This window comes from Zootoca vivipara, chromosome 5 (genome assembly GCF_965207765.1).
Source record: "Zootoca vivipara chromosome 5, rZooViv2.hap1.1, whole genome shotgun sequence".
Lineage (NCBI taxonomy): Eukaryota > Metazoa > Chordata > Lepidosauria > Squamata > Lacertidae > Zootoca > Zootoca vivipara.
Genome location: NC_142588.1, coordinates 23,635,791 through 23,656,187, shown reverse-complemented (window position 1 = coordinate 23,656,187; position 20,397 = coordinate 23,635,791).

Sequence of the window (20,397 nt, the reverse complement as noted above, 5' to 3'; positions counted from 1 at the left end):
AATGAGACTTCTGTAAGAGATAAAAATCATTATTTTAAAAGAGGTTTTTTAAAAATAAAAAATATGGATTGGTATTGCTTTGCATGTTTTGTAAGACTTAGTAAATGGATAATTAAAATCACAATGGAAGATGTGCAGTGGGATGGAAAATGAATAATGTTAAGGTTGCCAGACTGCCTTTTTCTTCAGACTTTCTCTTCTGCTGCAGATGAAACAATTACAATGATTTAAGAAAAAAGTGATCAACAGGTGGCCTGTGGGCCAGCTCTGCTCCAAGGCAATTTTACCTGGTTCTTAGAGCCATTACCAAATTTTAATCAAGACATGATGTGGTTTAGCCATAGCATCAGGGCTGTATTTAGATGAAAAGAGGCCTAGGCTACTCCACTTGGGAGGTCCCTCCCCACCCCCCCACCCTCACAACTAGAAGAAAATGGAAGAGTGTTATAAACAAACTAGTGCCATTCAGCCCGTTTAATAAACGGGCGCTAGAACATTCGGCCTTTTTCAGTGGCAGCGGCGCGTGGGGGGCTTTTATTCCTTGTCTAATTGATTGTTCCTCTCCCCTCCCTTTGATCCTTAATTTATCCCTAATTTTCTCCCCCCCTGTTCCCAAACCCCAAGCCAAAGTGTCCCGCCCTTTTTACCTTTACAGCCCGGGCTCGGCTGGGGGGTGCGGGGGGTATTTCTTCCTTTACCCCCTCCGAAGCTTGTGTTTGGAGTGCGGATCCCTCCCCACCCTGTTTTCGTGCGTTTTTTGCGCCTACCGTTTGGTTCCTAATTTTTCCCCGTCAATAGCGCTGCTGCTGCCAGGGCCCAGTGGCCGAATTCTGGCTCCTGGATGGCCCGGGCGGCTGCTCCGGGGTGTACGCCCAGTTTTTCGGGGGGTGGGGGTGGCTCCCGCTACATTTGTTGGCCTCCGCGGCTGTTTTTCAGTCGCCTGCTGCGTCCGGGAGGGAGCTTTGCTGTCTGGGGGGCTTGCGCCTGCCCCGGCACTTTCTGAGGGTCCCACGGTTGGCGCTGAGCATTCAGTGGCCTCCCCGCGCCTTTGCTGGCCGTTCCAGCCCAGCGGGGGTCTCCCGGTTGCTTGCGCTGTTTGGGCCTCAATTTCGGGCCTGTTAGTGAGGAGAAGCCGGGGCCTCGATTTTTTGGTCATCCCGGCTTCCTCCTCAGGCCCTTGGGCACGTTGAGAGAGGGCCTGCCCTGCTTAGGGGCCTTGCTGCCTGCTCCTGCCTTCCACCTGGTGGCCTCTGTTTTAACTGCTTAGTGAGCCAGTGCAGGGCAGAGGGGTGGGGGGCGGGGTGGGGAGAGCGTGTGTGTGTGCGCGCGTGCAGTCTCTGCGTCCCTGGGGCACATGCTCAGTAGCGCGGAAAACGGGACACAGGGAATCTGGATGCAGAGACTCTTGCATATTATTATATAGGATTTGAGTGAAGCCAAGGATGATGGCCGGGTATTTAAAATTCTGCAATTCACAATTTCTCCTCTAAAGGACATAAGATGTTATTGTTAAATACCATGGTGATTTTTAAAAATGCATAAAATTAACACTGAAAAACTTTTGCAATAACTGAACTTTGCACACCTTTTGTGGAATAAGCATTAATTTTTAGGAAAATGAAGTTGTAATGTTATTCTTTAAAAAAAACCACACACCTTGAGTTTACAAATTATATTGCCTGGGAAGTGTAAATAATATGACCATGATTACCTGACTGTGTGGCACTATTAGAATCTACTTTATGTTGTCATTAAAAGGTCAGTTTTAAAATACATTTTAATAAGTAAACTACAACCATCAGTAAGGCTAAAATGTTTCCCCCCCCTAAGCCTTCATCATAGCAAAAGCATCCAAAAATTCATCAAAATTTGTTTGTCTAAATTTGTCACGTTCAATGTACAGAATGCTCAGTGCGGACAACCTCTCTTGAGACAATGTGGCCCTTAATTCATTTTTAATTCTTTTGAGTCTTGAAAAACTCCTCTCTCCTGAGCAGTTAGTGACCATAAGGCTTATAAATAGCTGCAAGATTGCTTCCACATTAGGAAAGCCCATATGAATTTTGTCCTTGTATATAATTTGATAAAGGTCTGTATGAGACAGAGAATGCTGTGTTGTAGGCCTATGGCTTTGTGTCATGTACAGGTGAAAGTGCAAAAGTTCATCAATAAGTTTCAGGTCAATATCTTTTGGGTATGCTTCCATCAACTGTTCAACACCTTGCTTAATTTCTTGCTTAGATGCTGTCAAATTATCAAGAATGGCAAACAATTGTGCAACATCACTGTACACAGTACTACTTCTTTTTAAATTGGCTTCAAGTGCATCTAATACAGTCAAACCTCGGTTTCCGACCGCCTCTGTTTGCGACCGCTTCAGTTTCCAACCACCGTGGACCCGGAAGTGTTTACATCCAAGTTCCGCAGCGCTCGGCTGCACAGAAGCGATCTGCGCAGCTTGTGCATGCACAGAAGCACTCTATCGGTGCTTCGTGCATGTGCAGAAGCATGCCTCGGGGAGCGGCGAACTCCGGGAGCGATCGGCTCCCTGGAACCAATTGTGGTCGTAAACGGAGGTATGACTGTAAAGGAATAAAGGATTTTATCCTAAACCTGTCTCTTGAAGAAAGTTCAAGAGACATCGGGTTACAAACTTTCGGTTTATGAACAACCGAAACCCGGAAGTAGGTAACCCGAGGTTTCCGAGGCCTACGGAGGCCTCCACAAAGGCATTGGGGAGGGAGCACCAGAGTGCTTTACAGAAGCACTCCAATGCCTTCACGAAGGCCCGGAGTGAAGGCCCGGCCTCGGCATCGGAGTGCTTCCGTGGCTGCGGCCCAGTCACGGAAGCGCTCCAATGCCTTTGCGGAGGCCCGGAGCAAATACCCGGCCTCCACGGAGGCATCAGAGCATCCGCAGCCACGGAGGCGCTCCAATGCCACCCACCCCACCCCCTCCCTCCTTTAAAAGAAACAGCTGCTCGGCGGTCGCTGCCTGCACGGTGGCGCTGGACAGGGCCTCACTCCCGTGCTTCCCGCCAGCTTCTCACGGGAGTGAAGAGGACCCTGAGCCCCTATCCAAACAATGACTATCATCAGCCCAGGTAAGAAAAAAAATCACATTTTTATTTTGTCTTAATTATTTTATAGTACAGTACATTAATTATTGCCTTCATTTTATGTATCAATTTTAGACAGTAAAATTCGTGTTAAATTGCTGCTTTAGGGGGTGTTTTTCATAGTCTGGAACGGATTAATCCACTTTCCATTACTTTCAATGGGAAAGTTCAATTCGGTTTATGAACGCTTGTTTATGAGCAGTTTTCCGGAACCAATTGTGGTTGTAAACCGAGGTACCACTGTAATGTCAGAGTCAGGATGAGGTCCAGTTACCAACCTGCAACCTGGCTTCCTGCCTTCTATAGGTAGTTCTGAGGATCTCTTCCCACTGCTGCCTTCCCTGATCCCAAACCCCTCTCTCTGCTTGTGGGCAATCTGCAGTGCATGTTGCAGGCACCAACAGGCTTTGTGAAGTGTGAAAGATCCACTTCTCTGCCTGGGAGGGGTGAGGCCAGTGCCAGTCACATGTGCTTGCCTTGCTCTGTTCAAGCCAAGGAGGAGGGAAGTAATGGAGGAGACTTGGGAGAGCTTGCTTGCCTAGTCTATCTGCCCCAGCCGGCCCCCCACTCGTACTGTCCCATTGATTAAAGTGCAGCACGTACCACTACTGACCTGACCCTTGAGCTGGGGAAGGCTGTGCAGCTGGTTGTGGACTCTGGGCCTGCTGGCTCTGGATTCTGAGATGGAAAATTCTGGGGTGTGAGGATACTCAACAGCTCAGCTTGTCAGGGCGAAACTCCCTGCAGGTCTCTGCAGTTAGCAGAAGAAGGAAGTTCCAGTCAAATACAGGAGCAAAACAGCTGTCAGTAGACCACAGTCTTTATTGTTCCGCAACAGGTATCCACACAGAGTAAGAACCCCAAACATGGGTTACAAGCTCTTTGAGGACCTTATGTCCCTACCCAGAATACATTTCCAGAACCATCATTGATACATCACTGATATATCATCATGATGTCACAAGGAGGGAGGGGAGTCGTGAGGTTACCCAAGTTCATCAACTTGCCTCAGTTATCAGATCAAGTTCCCAACACCTTAAGTACCCGCCACCTAAATAACAATAAAACTATCTATGCATATTTTTGCCTTCTGGCCTTCCTGAGGATGGGCTGTGGGAACACCTGGCCTCAGGAAACCCATCAACAGATGTTCATTGTTCCCCTCAAGGGAGGGGTGCTCTGTACTTGACTGTATATCCCAAGGATTATGGAGGAGGGTGGTATCCAGGTTGAGTACCGTATTTTTCGCTCCATAAGACACACTTTTTTCCTCCTAAAAAGTAAGAGGAAATGTCTGTGTGTCTTATGGAGCGAATGTGTGGTCCCTGGAGCCGAATTGCCCAGGAGCGAAAGGCAGGTCGTGCTTTTTTTTTTTTAAAGAAAGAGCTAAAGGATAACAAGAGGGAAAGAGAGTGTTGAAAGGACCCGCTCAGCAGCTGATTGCAAGAGATCGGGGAAGGAGATAAGGGAGCTAGCTCCCTTCCTGGCCCTGCCTAGGCCCCTTGCCCAGGCCTCAATTGTTGTCTGCAGAGAGGGGCGGCTTCTTTCCCCAGCAACATGTGACTGACTGATTAGATTATCGGTCTGGAAACTGTAGAAATGGGTCCCTTTCCTTTCCTAGAGAAGCTGCAGAACTGTGCGTTGAACCCCATGAAAACAGGATTCCCCCCCCCTTTGCAAGGTATGGTAAGCTCAACAACTTTGAGCTGATCCTCAAAAATGGAGCTTTCCCCCTTTGCAAAAAAGATGCACAACTTTGAGCTGACACCCCCCCCCCCAAAAGGGGGCTTTTCCCATTTGCAAAAAAAGCTGCACAACTTTGAGCTGATCCTCAAAAAAATAGAGCTTTCCCCCTTTGCAAAAGAAGCTTCCTCAAATATTTAAGGGGGTGGGGGCAAAGGCACCTAGGAGTTGGCTGATATGCCTAGGACAATTCAAGAAAGCAAAAAAAAATTTTTTTTCTTGTTTTCCTACTCTAAAAGCTAGGTGTGTTCTATGGTCAGGTGCGTCCTATGGAGCAAAAAATACGGTGTGTGACCTCTTGCTTAGAGGATTATGGAGGAAGGCAATGTCTAAGTCCGCCTTTCCTTTTGAAGCAAAATGTCATTGAAATGGGAGAATTGTTAGGGCATTGATTTTATGTGATTTTCAAAGGTTAGTAGTCCATCAGCAGGGTCCAAGGGGATACAATTTTGACACTTTCCTGCAACAATACAACAAGTTTTGCCAATAGAAACCAGAAGGGATACAATTTGCGAGCTTTCTTCATTAGCAGTGCAAAGGCTCATTGTCCTGGGGTTTTGAAGGAGGAGAGCTGTTGAGAGGTGACAAAAATGATTTCCAATAAGTGCCCCCCTTATTTCCATAACAAGTCCTTGAGTCTGTACTCTGAATAGTGACACCAGGGACCTAGAAGGTGTCCAACCCCTTCAGGGCTGGCCTTAAGGCAATTGGAGCAACTGGGCCAAATTGGGTCCCACAGGCCACTCCTAAGGGGGCATCCAAACCAGGGCAATCTAGATGGATTGTATTTACTGTATATCTCTAAGATTCCAAGTTGGGCCCCTGAGCTTCAAATTGGGCCCCACTGGCTAGCTCTGAGTCTCATAGTTGCTGGGCCTGAGTTGCTCTGCCCTCACATGACGTCTTGGGTTTGCAATTGTGGGAGAGGGGAGACTGCCCGCTGGGGAGCAGGCAGGCTGGCAAGGCCCCCTAGATTTAGAGGCCCAAATTGCCCAGCCCTCGCATGAAGTCTTGGGTTTGCAATTTTGGAGAGTGGAGACTGCGGCACTGGGGAGTAGGCTGGCTGGTGAGGCCCTCTAGATTTAGAGGCCCTAGGCTTCAGCCTACTTAGCCTTTACATAAATCTGGCCCTGCATAGCATCAAGTTGAAAGGGAAAGAAAAATATTTATAAGCTATTAAAAAGGGATATATTGTATACTTTAATGTCACAGCTCTTTTGATTTTGTATTCAGTACTGTATATAAACGTATTTTTATAACAATGCTGTGTTTGAATGCATCTGCTTCCTCAATGAATAAGCCCTTTTTGCAGGATGGGGCCAACTCTGCATTCAAGGCACTTGGCCACTTGTGGAGGTTCAGTTTGTATGGCAAAATAGACCTTTGGCTTCCTGCACTACTGACTGAAGATGAGCGAATTTTTGGAGGCTGTACTTTGTAACAACAACAAAAAAACATAATAGCTTATGGCAAGGGTAGCTAGCCTGTGGAATTCGGAATAATGTTGGACTACAACTCCCATCACCCTGAGAGCTAAAATTCAACAACATATAGAGGGGCACAGGTAACCTGTAATTTAAGTTGTAGAAAACACCGTTCACACAGTTCAAGCCCAGAGATGCTGGATGCATGGAGGGGGAAGCCCAAGTATGTCTACTGTTCCTGTTCTCAGGATTCACATGTTGAACATCTCTGAATTTGGATTGGGTGACATATCAGACAACCATGGTTTGGTGCTATGGGAACAAGCCTGGACAAGGATCAGACCTAAATGCTCTCTTCCTGTTTCCTTCTCCAAGATCATGGGTTCAGGGTAGCGATGGGAAGCATCTGCTTGCTGGTTTAACTACAGTTTATTGTCATGTCTGGACTGAAACAACCTGTGTATACTTTGAGCCTATGGCTTTTTGAAACAAGCCAAGATAATAAACCACCAAATACAAGCAGTTTCATTAATGTTATGCTAAACTACGGATTAGCATTGTGTCCCATACAGTTCAATTAAATATGGTCTACAGTGCATATTGAATAGTGAGTACAATACTCTAAATGAAATTATGTGCACACTTACTTGGCAATAAGTCCACAGAAATTCAAGTGGATTTGTTTTCCAGTAAACATGCATAGGACTTGCATTTGACTTGAAGTAGAGCTGCTGCTTACAAAGAATGCAAGGTTGCTGCTAAAATTGCAGCCTTCGTTGAACTCCTCCACCTGCAAATTGTAGTTGTCTGATTCCTGGCAATATTCCAATATATGTGTCCTCGCCTACACCAGCAGCAGCCTTGTGTCCTGACATCATTGATAAGTTGAACTGCCCATTTGTTGAGGTGGAGAAAGGAATTTGATACAGGGCTGCCATTTTCATCCTATTGTTCCATGTATTTTTTTGTAACCTGCACTTCTCCCCCACAATGAAGGCAATTAGTAACACTGGAAACTTATTTGTATTTTTCACACCATTCTTTCTAATTGCATCATGCTTTTATGCTCTTGTTGAATTGCTGGTTTTATTTGTACTGCCATTTTTTGTTTTAATTGTGTGTTGTAATTTTTACTGTCAGCAACCCTGCGGATCTGCGAATGGAAAGTTGGGGTAGGAATCCTCCAAACTACTGCAGCCTTGTTTTCCCTGTATCCACGTCCACTGTTTATGAAACAGCTGTTTCACAAAGCAGCTCCTGAATTCTAAGCATTGTCCCCCAACCCACACACAAATGGCTTCATCTATGCAGCAGAAATGATTAAACCTGTTCCGGAAAGGCCATGACGGCTGGGCTTTTCTCCAGACATCCATTATGTAATCACTTTCTTATAGCTGTACAGTTTTCTGTTAGTTGTGGGGGGGGGGTGACGTAAGTGGTTTTCAGCTCAGGCGCTGAGACTTTAATGAAACACTGAGCTGAGGACAAGGAGAGTTCCCAGTCCTAGGTGAGCCCGTTGCAATCAGCACAATCCAGGAGTTGTTCAGCAGAAAATTTTAGAATAGCAGACATTTCCAAGATTCTCATCAATATTACTCTTAGCTATTCAATTGGACAAGGAGTAGGTGTGCCTCTGCTCAAACCTCTTTGCCACACCTTTCCTTGAGCTTGCATAATGGGGAACTTGATTTATGAGAATATGTGCCATGCAGTCTAGAACAGTGGTTCCCAACCCTTTCCCCCATGGAGTACTTGGAAATTGCTGAGGGTCTAGTTCAAGTTAATCCAGAACACTTTTGTCCCTAGTTCTGGCCATTGGTGGCTCTGGTTTCCTCCGCCACCAGGATTGTCACCCTTCGGTAGAAAAAGATTGCCCTCCTTTGCCCTGGAGGAGCAGCCTCTGCTATTTGAATGTGTTCATGCAGTGGTTTTCCCTCACCACTGATGCACCATTGAGTTGGTGAGTGTGCCTGCCTAGGAAGTAGTTTAGCATCTTGCATGAGGAAAACTGAAAGTCTCTTTCATCCATCAAAGAGGGAAGCCCAACCCTGGAATCTTTGTTAATGCCCCTTGGAATTAAGTTAGAACCTTTGGGGCCTGAAGGACAGTATGTGGAAAGCTGTCAGTATATAAAAGTTCTTTCAGAGCCATGCCTGTATGTTTTCATAGCTGCATGGCTTTGGAGGTTAAACTGCCTTGTTAGTTCTGCAGCATCACATCCCTTTGTATGCACTTACAATGAATCAGCAGAATTGTCCCCAAATACTAATTCCAAAGGCTGTTTTGTTTTATCAAGAACTCATTAACAAATGTAAATATTATATCTCCGTTTCAGCTCATCTGTATGTTCACTGAATAAAGTCATTTGCTAAAGTAAACTCTTTTAAACTTTTAAAGTTCCACATTACACACTCTGAATTATTCTAAATTGGTCTCCTGGCCATTTTCATTTTCATTCCTGCCCACCTATTGCAATTTATTATAATCTACTCAAGTCATTTCCCCAGTGCATGTTGAGCTTTCTCTCCAGATGTCGGCAAATGATCTGCACAGGTTGCATTTATTAAAAGTTCCTAGTGATCAGAGCTTATTCAAAACCTGTGTGTGTGTGTGTGTGTGTGTGTGTGTGTGTGTGTGTACATGTAGTTCAATAGCCTTCATGGAGCCCAAAATTTTCATGCTGCCAACTGCAGGATTTCACTTCCACTTATTTTAAACCGGATGGTTTCCTGTGTTGGAGGAAAGCAATTGCACACCTCACAGGAAAAAAAGTGTTCAGTTAATTAAAATCTTACTATTCCTGCCCAGCATCATGCAGTATAAAATATCAGAATGTAGACGAGAAAGATCTGCAACAACCCCTAATATGGTCCAGAAGGCAACACCCTGGATTGAAGACTTGGATTCAGCTCAACACAGGCATGCTTTCTGAAGGGAGGTTGCAGTCAATCATACATTTCATGTTTGGTAAAATTTAAAACAGTAATTCTACAGGTGCAAACCCCCAAACTGTGATATGGGATTGATCTTTTGGCCTAGCTTTGCAGTGCAAGCTTCAACTACGCAGCCCTGTAAGAGGCATCACTGCTAATGCTAGCATTCAGCATTGATATTTGTAGGGTGCCAGTGGACAATTCCCTGTTCTTACCTGTTACTGCCAAACATTGCTAGTTCGAGGTGCTCCCTGCACTTGCTGGCTCCATCTGACACTTCATATGAAGGTTTTATACTTTTTGTAGAGCAAAACCTTAGCTTTCCTGTGTTGTGGAAGGTGGTCTCCCCCTCCCCATGGGTTCTCTCTATTCTGTTCTTCCTCTGCAGAATCTACAACTCTTTCCTAAAATTCTCTTGAGATGCACATCTGCCCTAAATGAACTATAAACCCTGAACGAAGCTCTTCCTACAGGGAAGGTGCTACTCCTTTCTCTCTTCTGACAAGCATAGCTTGTGTGGGGAAAATTCTGATGGTTGCCTACTGCTGGTCTCAGTGCTGGAGCTAGCATGACAGTACACTTCAGAGAGCCACTGAAACCTAATAAGGCATGGAGGGCAAAAACATGCAATTCTGCCTCTCTGCAATGTTTTCCTAGAAGGACTGCAGAATTCCTAAAAATACCAAGAACATAAGAAGCTCTTCTGGATGAGATCAAATGCTTATTTAGTTCAGAATTCTGTTACCAAACTGGTCAAGCATATGCCCACAAGCAAGGCATGATGCTGATAGCATTCTCTTGTTCATGTTCCCCACACAATAAGATCTAGACATCATGACCATTAGCTACTGTTAGTTTTATCCTCAATGGGTTTTTCTAATCCCACTTTAAAGCTGTCCAAGCTGATGGCTATTACTGAAAATGGTGGAAATGAATCCCATATGCCTCACTTGATATCTCGCATTATCCTGCTTCTTGCCACTTTTAAGGGACTCTAGTCCTCTATATCGCTATTCACATCCATGAACATTTGTATGGCCAGCCACAAATTAAAATGTAAGTGCACAGAGAGAATTATATCAAAAACATCAAGTGTGTGGCTGCTCCATTCATGATCAGAGGTTCATTCTATAGATGGATAACCAGTATGGGTTAATTATTACATCCAGAGCCATTTAGGGAAGCTTTTAATGTTTGATGGATTTCTGTATTTTAGAATTTCTGTTTTGTTGGAAGCCGCCCAGAGTGGCTGGGGGAACCCGGCCAGATGGGCGGGGTATAAATAATAAATTATTATTATTATTATTATTATTATTATTATTATTATTATTATTATTCTCTGGAATATTCCTTCTTTAAGTGTAATATTTTTTAACCTAAGAGCCATTCTGGTTTGCTTTCATTCTGCAATAATGAATCTTAAATTGTACAGTAATTGGATATCATAGCCAAACAAATTGAGGCAGGAAACAGCTAGCAATTTGCAAAATAAAACTGTATACTGTTTCCAGAACATGGACTTTTTAAAGGCATCCTATGGAATACCATTCCTCTAATGTTTTCCATTATCCTCCTAAGCATAGCCATTAGTGTTGAAGGCTGCTGATGATCATCTTTCCTTGAAGCAAGCTCAGATGCACTGCCAAATATCTAATGCAGAAACTGCACATTGGGTAATGTGCTGGGAATTTCCCTGCAAGAAAACTAGAGGATATGATTGCTGAGCTGGAAAGTTCTTTCTGTATTCATTGAAAGGTTACTCTTCTTTGGTTTTAGGAAATGTGGAGAGAAGCTGCTATCTAATGGTTTACATTTCTTGATAGTCACTAATGCTATCCACAGTAATCTAACACAGTGTTTCTCAACCAGTGTGCCTCCAGATGTTTTGGGACTACAACTCCCATCATCCCTAGCTAGCAAGACCAGTGGTCAGGAATGATGGGAGTTGTAGTCCCAAAACATCTGGAGGCACACTGGTTGAGAAACACTGATCTAACAAATGAGCTACCGGGTTAAATCCAATGCATTCTAATTACTGCCCTGGTGTTTGTACAAGAGGTTCTTTGGACAAACTGTGCATCCTAATGTGAAACTGCTGCTATAGGCAGTATTTCCTTTTGCAGGGGAGCAGTCAGTCACAGTTCTTCTCCTGTAAACTGACATCCAAACCAGGAGAATTTGTATCAGGTGGTAAACTGTTTCTAAAGAGGCAGTCTAGAATACTGAAAATAAGCCAGACAAAATTCCCTAAGACTTCAGTACGGTAGGAGGACTGAGCATCAATTTTAGAGGGCTTATTGAAATGAATGGGACTGAATTCAACTGGATTAGAGCAATTGTTCACTATTTTGCATATTGCAGTTGATAAATGCATTGCTTTTTTTGACCATTCACTTACAGGAGTATATATGTTTTTATGCTGTAGCTCCAAATGATCACAAAAATTGGTGGTGGTGGAATCTAGTAAAAAACAACAACACCTGTTCATTATACTAACTAGGCTGAAAGTTGTCTTGATTGAATTTGTTCAAAAAGGCAGAGTGATTAGAAAATATAAATGCTTTCAGGGATTCATTGCTGGCTGTTGCTGTATTAAGTGTCAGTTTCCACATCTGTAACTTTGTGAAGATGTGAAAATCTGGAAATACTCACGCTTGCGATTTTGTTTACTGTTTGCAAAGCCAACGTCACCCTAATGCCTGTCCCCTTTCAAGTATTGCCACCAAATGGATGGATAGATAGATGCATGCATGCAAAGAAACACTAGTGCAGGGGTCACCAATATTTATGGTCTAGTTGACCTATTTTTAAATTTCAGAGAATGCTGGGGGCGCTAGTCACAAAATGGCTGCCATGGCTGCTGTGGCATAACACAAAATGGCTACTATTGGGAGCATGGCATAACACAAATTAGAGAGACAATTGCATCTGACAACCTTATGCTTACCATGGGCACTCATCTATGCCCTGTTGGTCCTGTTTATGGAGATCACACACAAAGAAGGAGGGAGGGAGAGAGGCTGATGCTATCTAATAACAGGGAGCATTCCTTGGTACCGGGGGGGGGGGGGGGATATACAAGATAACCACACCATTCTCTTTTCTCAGAAATTGCTTAGAAGGTATCTCCACATATTGCCCCATAACTTTCATTCTAGGAGGGCTAGAGGCTTACTTAAAAAAGAAAGTGAAATCTTAGAGTCTGGGGCACCTGCCAGGGGCACCCCTGCAAGCCTTCACAAGCACCATGCAGGCACAAAGGTTGACACACCCTGCAGGCATCATTGTAGCAGTCTGAGCCAGAATTTGCCTTCTGTTTGATCATATAGATTGAACTAATAAGTATAAAAATTGAAGGACCAAATTTGGCAGCTGCATGAAAATTGCTGGAAAATAAATGCATAGCATTTGATAATTTCTGTGACGGAGCTGTGCAATTGCAAGAAACCTGGAGAGAATGTTGATGTGGCTAACTTTAAGTGCCCGTTAAAAGGCTCACCCCTCACATACCTGAAAATAAAAAAATCATTTTAGATAAAGCACTGCTTAAGGTACTTGCTGTATCATCAGCTGTGGTGAGCTGGACTCTGCCAACACTTGGTCCTGGACTATCCTGACAATTTTGATTTGGCACAGAAAAGTTTAAAACTGTTCACAAGCAAGTATTGGTCCAAATACAATATACAAAAGAAAAAAGTATCCGTTAGTGAAAGGTGGGGTCAAGGTCACCACATCTTAATGTCTGTTTCCAGCTGGCTTGTTATATAATGAAGTATATATATTGGCCACCTTCTTAATGCAGTGTTTACTCAAGGATTTTGAGAGGGCACAAGAATTAATAATACCAAAAATCAGAAAGATCTAAAGGAAAGGGAGGATAGGGGGGAGTTTTTTGTGTTTTTGTTTGTTTGTTTGTTTGTTTGTTTTACTTTAAACCATTCTGCAAAGTGGGTGGTAGGCAACTAACTTTTACTCAGAGTAGACCCATTGAAATTAATGAACATGACTAAGTTTGGTCCATTAATGTCTGAGTAAAACGTAAATTGGTATTTTTCTGTTAACATGCATAAAAGCCATAGTTTGTTTGGAGTAGATTTAAGCAAACAAGACGAGTACACCATTTTGGGACAGGAATATTGGCCTTGTGCATGAAGGGAAAATGTTTAGTTAACCTGTGCTATATAGCTCAGTGACTGACTTGTGTCTAAATTATTGGCAATGGAACTCATTCCTTCTTTTTAAGTCACTCAAGTGAGGCTATGGGCTGTTGCTTAAGTTGCTTGTTTTGCAAACCAAGGAACATGCCTGAGAATCTTTTCCATGACTGAATACATGGAAAAACAAAAACAAAATGCCTTGTATGAATTCATAATAGAATGACTGAGTGGTGGGCAAGGACCAAGAAGGCCTGGGATTAAATCCCCACTTGGCCCTGAAGATAAACTGGCTGACCTTAGGCAATTATCTCTGTCTAGCCTAGATTTCAGGAGTGTAGTGAGGATAAATGAGACAGGGGTTTTTTGTTTGTTTGTTTTTAACATCAAGTTCAGATAAATGATTTTGAAGATCATTCTAAATGATGAACATGGGCTCAAACGGGACTGCACTGCTAGCAACCAAAGCTCTATGGAATTCTATCTGCCCAGCTGTGCAGAGAACAGCCTTATGCTTGAAATAACCCTCTGCTTGGAAGATTGTTCAATCCAAGTCTAGTTTAAAGATAAGGAACCATAAGAAGAGAGAGAGAAGAAGTATTGAAGTTGCCCAGGGTCAGTCGGTAAGGAGAGCAGACAAAGCAGGCACACAGATTAGCTGGTCACAGTCTTCCTCAGTCTGGTGAGATGTATTGCGTTTCTATTTAAATAACAGTAAGCACTCCAAAAATTGCATATATACATGTAAATTAATATATTAAAATTTTATGCAAATTTCTGTCACCTTTTTTTTGGTGATAAGTACCTGTGCCAAAATCCTACATCCACTGTGTAAATACAGAAGGGATAGATTTTTTTGAGTTCAAGCCATTTCTGCCCCAAATTGTCTGTTTTAGGAACTCTAAACTGGCTATTATCTTTCATGACACAATGAGTCAGCCTGGATAGCGAAGTTGGTCAGAGTGTGGTGCTAATAATGCCACATTTGCAGGTTTCAACCCTATATGGGACAGCTGCCTATTCCTGCATTGCAGGAGGTTGGACTAGATGATCCTCAGGGTCCCTTTCAAACTCTACAGTTATACGATTCTACATATATACAGTACAGTACAGTATATGCTACATGCCATGGTTCCACCAGGAAAGGACAACAAAGGTTAAAACCCTACCTTATAGCTTGTTGTGTCCACGTTTGTTTTCTGACATGTTTTACTGATTAAGAGTTACAATTTAATTTGGGGTGTGTGAGAAAAATAAAAACCTGGAACTTCCTAGAATCTGTGTGCCCAACTCCCTGAAGCCACACATAAGTTTCTACGTGCAACACAACTACTACTACTACTACTACTTTATTATTTATACCCCGCTAATCTAGCTGGGTTTCCCCAGCCACTCTGGGTGGTTTACAGCATATATAAAAACATAGTAAAACATCAAACACCAAAAACTTCCCAATACAGAGAAGTTTGAGTGAAACAAACCTGTGCAACATTGCATTAGACCAAGCAGTCTCTTTCAGCTTGCTTAATTGTTATTGGCACATGCCCATGAATCAATGAGTCAAATATTTTTACACTCTTTTAGCTGAATTTAGTTTCTACTCAATGCCAGACAGGCAGGCATGGAGACTGGATTCTTCTCTCTCCCAATTGCGGTATAAATTGCAGGTGGTGTGAAGGGGCACAGTTTACTAAATTGGGATTGGGTGGCAAGATTCACAGGCTTGTGCTTGAATATATTCAAAATATAACTTTGAAAAGGCAATGTACACACACACACACACACACACACACACATTATCCTTGCTGCTTATGCCTCATGATAATTACAGCAATGCTACGAACAAATGACTTTTACTCCATTAATAACTGAGGTTATGCCTAGGTAGTCATTCTGTTGAAAAACATGTCAGTTAATTAAAGTAAAAAGACTAAAAAGGTTGCCTGGTGAAAGCTGAGCAGAAGAAACCTCATCAGACAGGTACTTTTTGCCAGTCTTTCAGATCTTTTGTTGAATCATCAATTCAATTAAAATGAGTGAGGTTGAATTCCTAAACCCCGTTACCTGGAAGGAAGTCCCACTGAACTTCGTGGGATTCTGAGTAAAAATACATATAATGGGGTTGCAGGGTGGAGAAGTATGAGTTATTGTCATATGTTAGCAAATATAAGAATTTAAGTTTTGGAATGCCAGTGAAAATTTAGATGTCGGGAAAAAATATAGTGTGTGTAATATATCTATACTAGTAGGGAGTGCTTGATGTTGCCCAGGAATATGTAGAAACCACAAAACGCTGTGTTTATTTAAATGGATAGTTTTTGTTTGTTTTCTTTTTAGTTTGGATCAGTCATGCCAAAAATCAGGCAAAGTTATGCCAAAGTCACATTTTGATCTACCATCTTGATTCAAAATGGCACCCAGCACCCAAACATTACCAAGCACCCTCACACCCTCCTTAGGAGCCTTCATGCCGAGCTTGGTGATCAATAGGTGGCCAAGCCTATGGCTATGCCAAAAAATGGGCAAAGTCAGAATGGCAGCCCAGTAGCCCAACACTGAAAGAAACTGCTGCTCCCTACTTTGGGGGCGCTTGTTCCAAATTTGGCAATGATATCTAGAGAGGCAGCTTGGACCTATGAAGAATAGGCAAATAACCTTTCAAAAGATATAGTAGATACGAATGAATGAAGTAAATAAGCCAGTAATCTTTTGCTGGTGCAAAGGGAAAACGTATTTATTACATGGATTTCTCTCCCCTTAGTGCCACCTTTTCAGGGAGCGCATTAAAGCAAATGAGAGACCTTGTCCCCAGTCAGGGTTAAATGAATAGCACACAGCAGCAGATTACATATGACACAGGTGCCAGCAGAAACCATTCAAACTGCAAAAAGGAGCCTCCTTTAAGTGCAGAGTGTCCCAAGTGTTATCCAAATCAGCTTCTTCCGTGGATTCCAGTGTCTACTATAAAGCTGCTCTTCACCAACTGCATATGACAGCCTCTTTAGGCTTTTGTCACCAAAAGTGACTTGTTGCTGGTTGTTCTTCTTGAAATTCCCCCTTTCCACTCCACATGGGCTCCATGCCTCCTTCCTTTTCCTTGCATCCGTTTATAAATAGAACTGTCCTGGTAGACTTCATTTGGCCTACCCTGTTGTCCTCTTATGCGAGTTATTTTTTGATCTAAAAATAGAACTCTGCTAGTAGATCTGCATCGCCGGGATTCTGAAAGTTCACATATAAACTGGGCTGCAATTAAGCAATGTGTTAGAAAACCGTATGGCTGACATTTCTGCTCGCAGTCTTCACAATTTGATGCCGCGTAGCCTCTCATATAATAACTGTTAAAGAGTTGTACGTCAAAACACTTCTTAAATTTTATCAACGGATAAGCAAAAATATCTCATAGAAGCAAGAAACTTCACATGTCGTTCTTAGTAGAGATAGAAGCTTTGAGGAATCCTGAATTTGTTTTAATTTTATTGAATTTATATCGCACCCTTTCTCCCAAAGGAGCCTAGCATGGCAGAACTTAGAGATAATAATTAATAATAATAATTCATAGCAGAGTTCAGAGTAATTGTTATCAGTTTCCTATAATGATTCCTGACCTGATGAATTGTTTCTTTGATAAAAGCGATGTAGCATCACTGCTTTCTCTTGGGGAAAAGAGAGTAAGGCAGGCAAAAGCCAACTGTACTTTCTTTTTGCACCCCACACACCCCATCAACTAGCCTGCAGGAAGTGTCCCAAGGGCTTTAAAGTATGTTAATATTGTGTTATGGTGGTAAGCTGCCTTGGAAGGGTCTGTATTCTGAATGGCAGGATATAAATAATTGTAATAAATGAACAAGGTGTCTACATATAAAATTCCCACTCCAGAAATCATTGTAAATGTTTATAGGGTTCTAGGAGTATTAAAACAAGCCCCAATGTGTGACGGAAGATCGCTGTGCATTTATTAAGTAATTCTTTTGCAAAGCTAGGGCCACTTCACACACTTATTGGATCCTAAAAAAGGTAAAAGGGACTCCTGACTGTTAAGTCCAGTCACAGACAACTCTGGGGTTGCGGCGCTCATCTCGCTTTACAGGCCGAGGGAGCCAACGTTTGCCCGCAGACAGTTTTTCCAGGTCATGTGGCCAGCATGACTAAGCCACTTCTGGCGAAACCAGAGCAGCACACGGAAACGCCATTTACCTTCCCGTTGGAGTGGTACCTATTTACTTGCACTTTGACATGCTTTCGAACTGCTAGGTTGGCAGGAGCAGGGATTGAGCAATGGGAGCTCACCCCTTCGCGATTCAAACCGCCAAGCTTCTGATCGACAAGCTCTAGGCCAGGCACCCCCAAACTGCGGCCCTCCAGATGTTTTGGCCTACAACTCCCATGATCCCTAGCTAACAGGACCAGTGGTCAGGGAACATGGGGATTGTAGCCCAAAACATCTGGAGGGCCGAAATTGGGGGTGCCTGCTCTAGGCTCTGTGGTTTAGACCACAGCACCACCCGCATCCTTCTATTGGATCCTTCTTACCTGAAATATATTTAAAGTTACGCTGAGACGCTGCCAGAGCCCTCTTACTCCCTTTCTAAAGCAAGGATGGAAGGAGGAAATAAGTAAATAAATGTAGAGCAGAGAGTGTTGGGTTTCCTTGGCTCTCCATTTATTTATTCATTCCCCCAATACGACGTAAGGATGCAATCATGTAAGTAAGGCAAACACAATTTGTGGGGCTTGCTGTACTTGTACACGGCATGTATTTGTAAATGTGTTGTGTTCTATCCACACTTTACATTTTTAGATGTGCACATCTAAGGTCTTTTAAGGCTACATCCAAAGTGTGAAGTGGCCTCCCAGGTTGTTCACGGCAGCGTAATTGGAATATATGCATTCAATGAGGTTGTAGCTTTATTTATAAGTGTTTTCTCCAAATCAGCCAGCAGAGAGCACTTTCTTTTGCAACATGTCATCTAAGCAAGGATGCAAATCTAGGGAAAGTACTAGGGTTTTGTTTTGATTTTTTTCCAGCCTAAAAAAGGAAAACATAACTGGTTTTGTATATTTCTGTACAAGCACCTCTTTCATAAAACCCTGCTGTCTAAGGTTTAGTTCTCACCAAGGTAGTCAAACCTTTATTCGGGCTGCACTATTTCAGGCTGCAAGTGGGGGCTCATGGATTTGAATGTTTCCACAAAAAAACACACAACGAATTCAACACACACAGAAAAACTAAAGGAAGGACAAGCATGAATCTTTTGTCTGACATCAAGTTTTCTATTTACAGAGATTAATTTTATTTCATTTTGAGAAGTATTCAGTCACTAGATCTAATTGTTCCCTCAATTGTCAGCAGCATTTCAGATTACAGATCTCTCTTCAATTTGCCCTCCATTTAAGGAAAATATCAACATTACTCGGCTTCCGGTATTTAGCAAAAATAGATGTTTCTGTAACCTACTTAGAGTCAGAAACTGCTATTGCCCATGTGGTGCCATTTGTTTCTGCCAGATATTCTGATTGTGCTTTCTTTAAATAAATAAAAAAAAATCATTATTCATAGAGACCCAATTATTCATAGAGAGCCAGTGTGGTGTAGTGTTTAAGAGCGGTGGACTTGTAATCTGGTGAACCGGGTTCGATTCCCCGCTCCTCCACAGCTGCTGGGTGACCTTGGGCTAGTCACACTTCTCTGAAGTCTCTCAGCCTCACTCACCTCACAGAGTGTTTGTTGTGGGGGAGGAAGGGAAAGGAGATTGTTAGCCGCTTTGAGACTCCTTAGGGTAGTGATAACGCGGGATATCAAATCCAAACTACTACTCTTCTTCTTCTTCTTCTTCTTCTTCTTCTTCTTCTTCTTCTTCTTCTTCTTCTTCTTCTTCTTCTTCGTACTATAGGAATATGGAAGGAAGAAGCTTTCAGAAGCAAGAATGCAATGGTCACCAGCTCTATTTATTTATTTATTTATTTATTTATTTATTTATTTATTTATTTTACAAATCAACATGGTGGTACATATATGAGGAAGAAACAGAATGGGAGAAAATGATTACAGAAAATTACAGAACAAGATGTAGGTTTAGTTTGCATATAGCAATAAGCAAACAATGGTTTGGCACACGTTTGTGTGTGCTCAGGTTCCTGTAAAGCTGATAACAGCTGATTTGCTTCTCCTTTGGTCCTGTTGCTGTCCTGTTGCTGTGAGCTAAGCTATGGTTTGGCTCAGAATGCCGTCTAAACTCGGGCTTGTGTTTGAACTTGATTCTATCAAATCATGTGCTGTAAACCAATAACAAACCTTTGTTACAGTTTGTGGTTTCTCTGGAGTGAGGCAAACTACAAGCCTGGGGTTGGATGACATGCCAAGTCAAACCCATGGTTTATCTCACAGCAGCATAGCAATACATGGATTGGAAGAGGATCAAAGCCATCATGATCTCCTCTCTGGAGACCTACATATTAAGATAAGGTTTGACTTAGTGTTATGTAGCAAATCTGGATCATACAGAACAACATTACACTGACTCAGTTTGGGTGGAATGATAAACCATAGTTAGTGTTTTACTGTGAACACACTTTTCTGGTCTGTTTGTCTCCTCCCCACTAGCACACGGGGGAAACAAACCACGAGCCATTGCATAGCAGTATTTCCATATCAAGGTTTGTGTTTTTCTTACTCCAACAAGCTAAGTGAGTAAGTAAACCAAGAACAAAGCAAACAAACCATGGCCATAATGCTCCGATCATAATTCTAAGCCATGGAATCGTGGATAGGGAGGAGACAAACAGACCAGAAAAAATGGATCAGGGTGAAACCATGGGCAAACAAGCTCAGTAGCATCTTTGCATCCCACCCCAGATGTGTGTTCAAATAGCAGTCCCCTATGCCTTACCACATATTATTTTCATGTGGTAAATGGGTGTTGCTGTAGAGCCCCCAAAAACTTTGGGGGCTTCTGGAAGGTGCTGCTGGAAGGGGGAGCTGAAAAGCCTGTGATTGAGCAGAGCACCTTTAGTATATAAGGGAT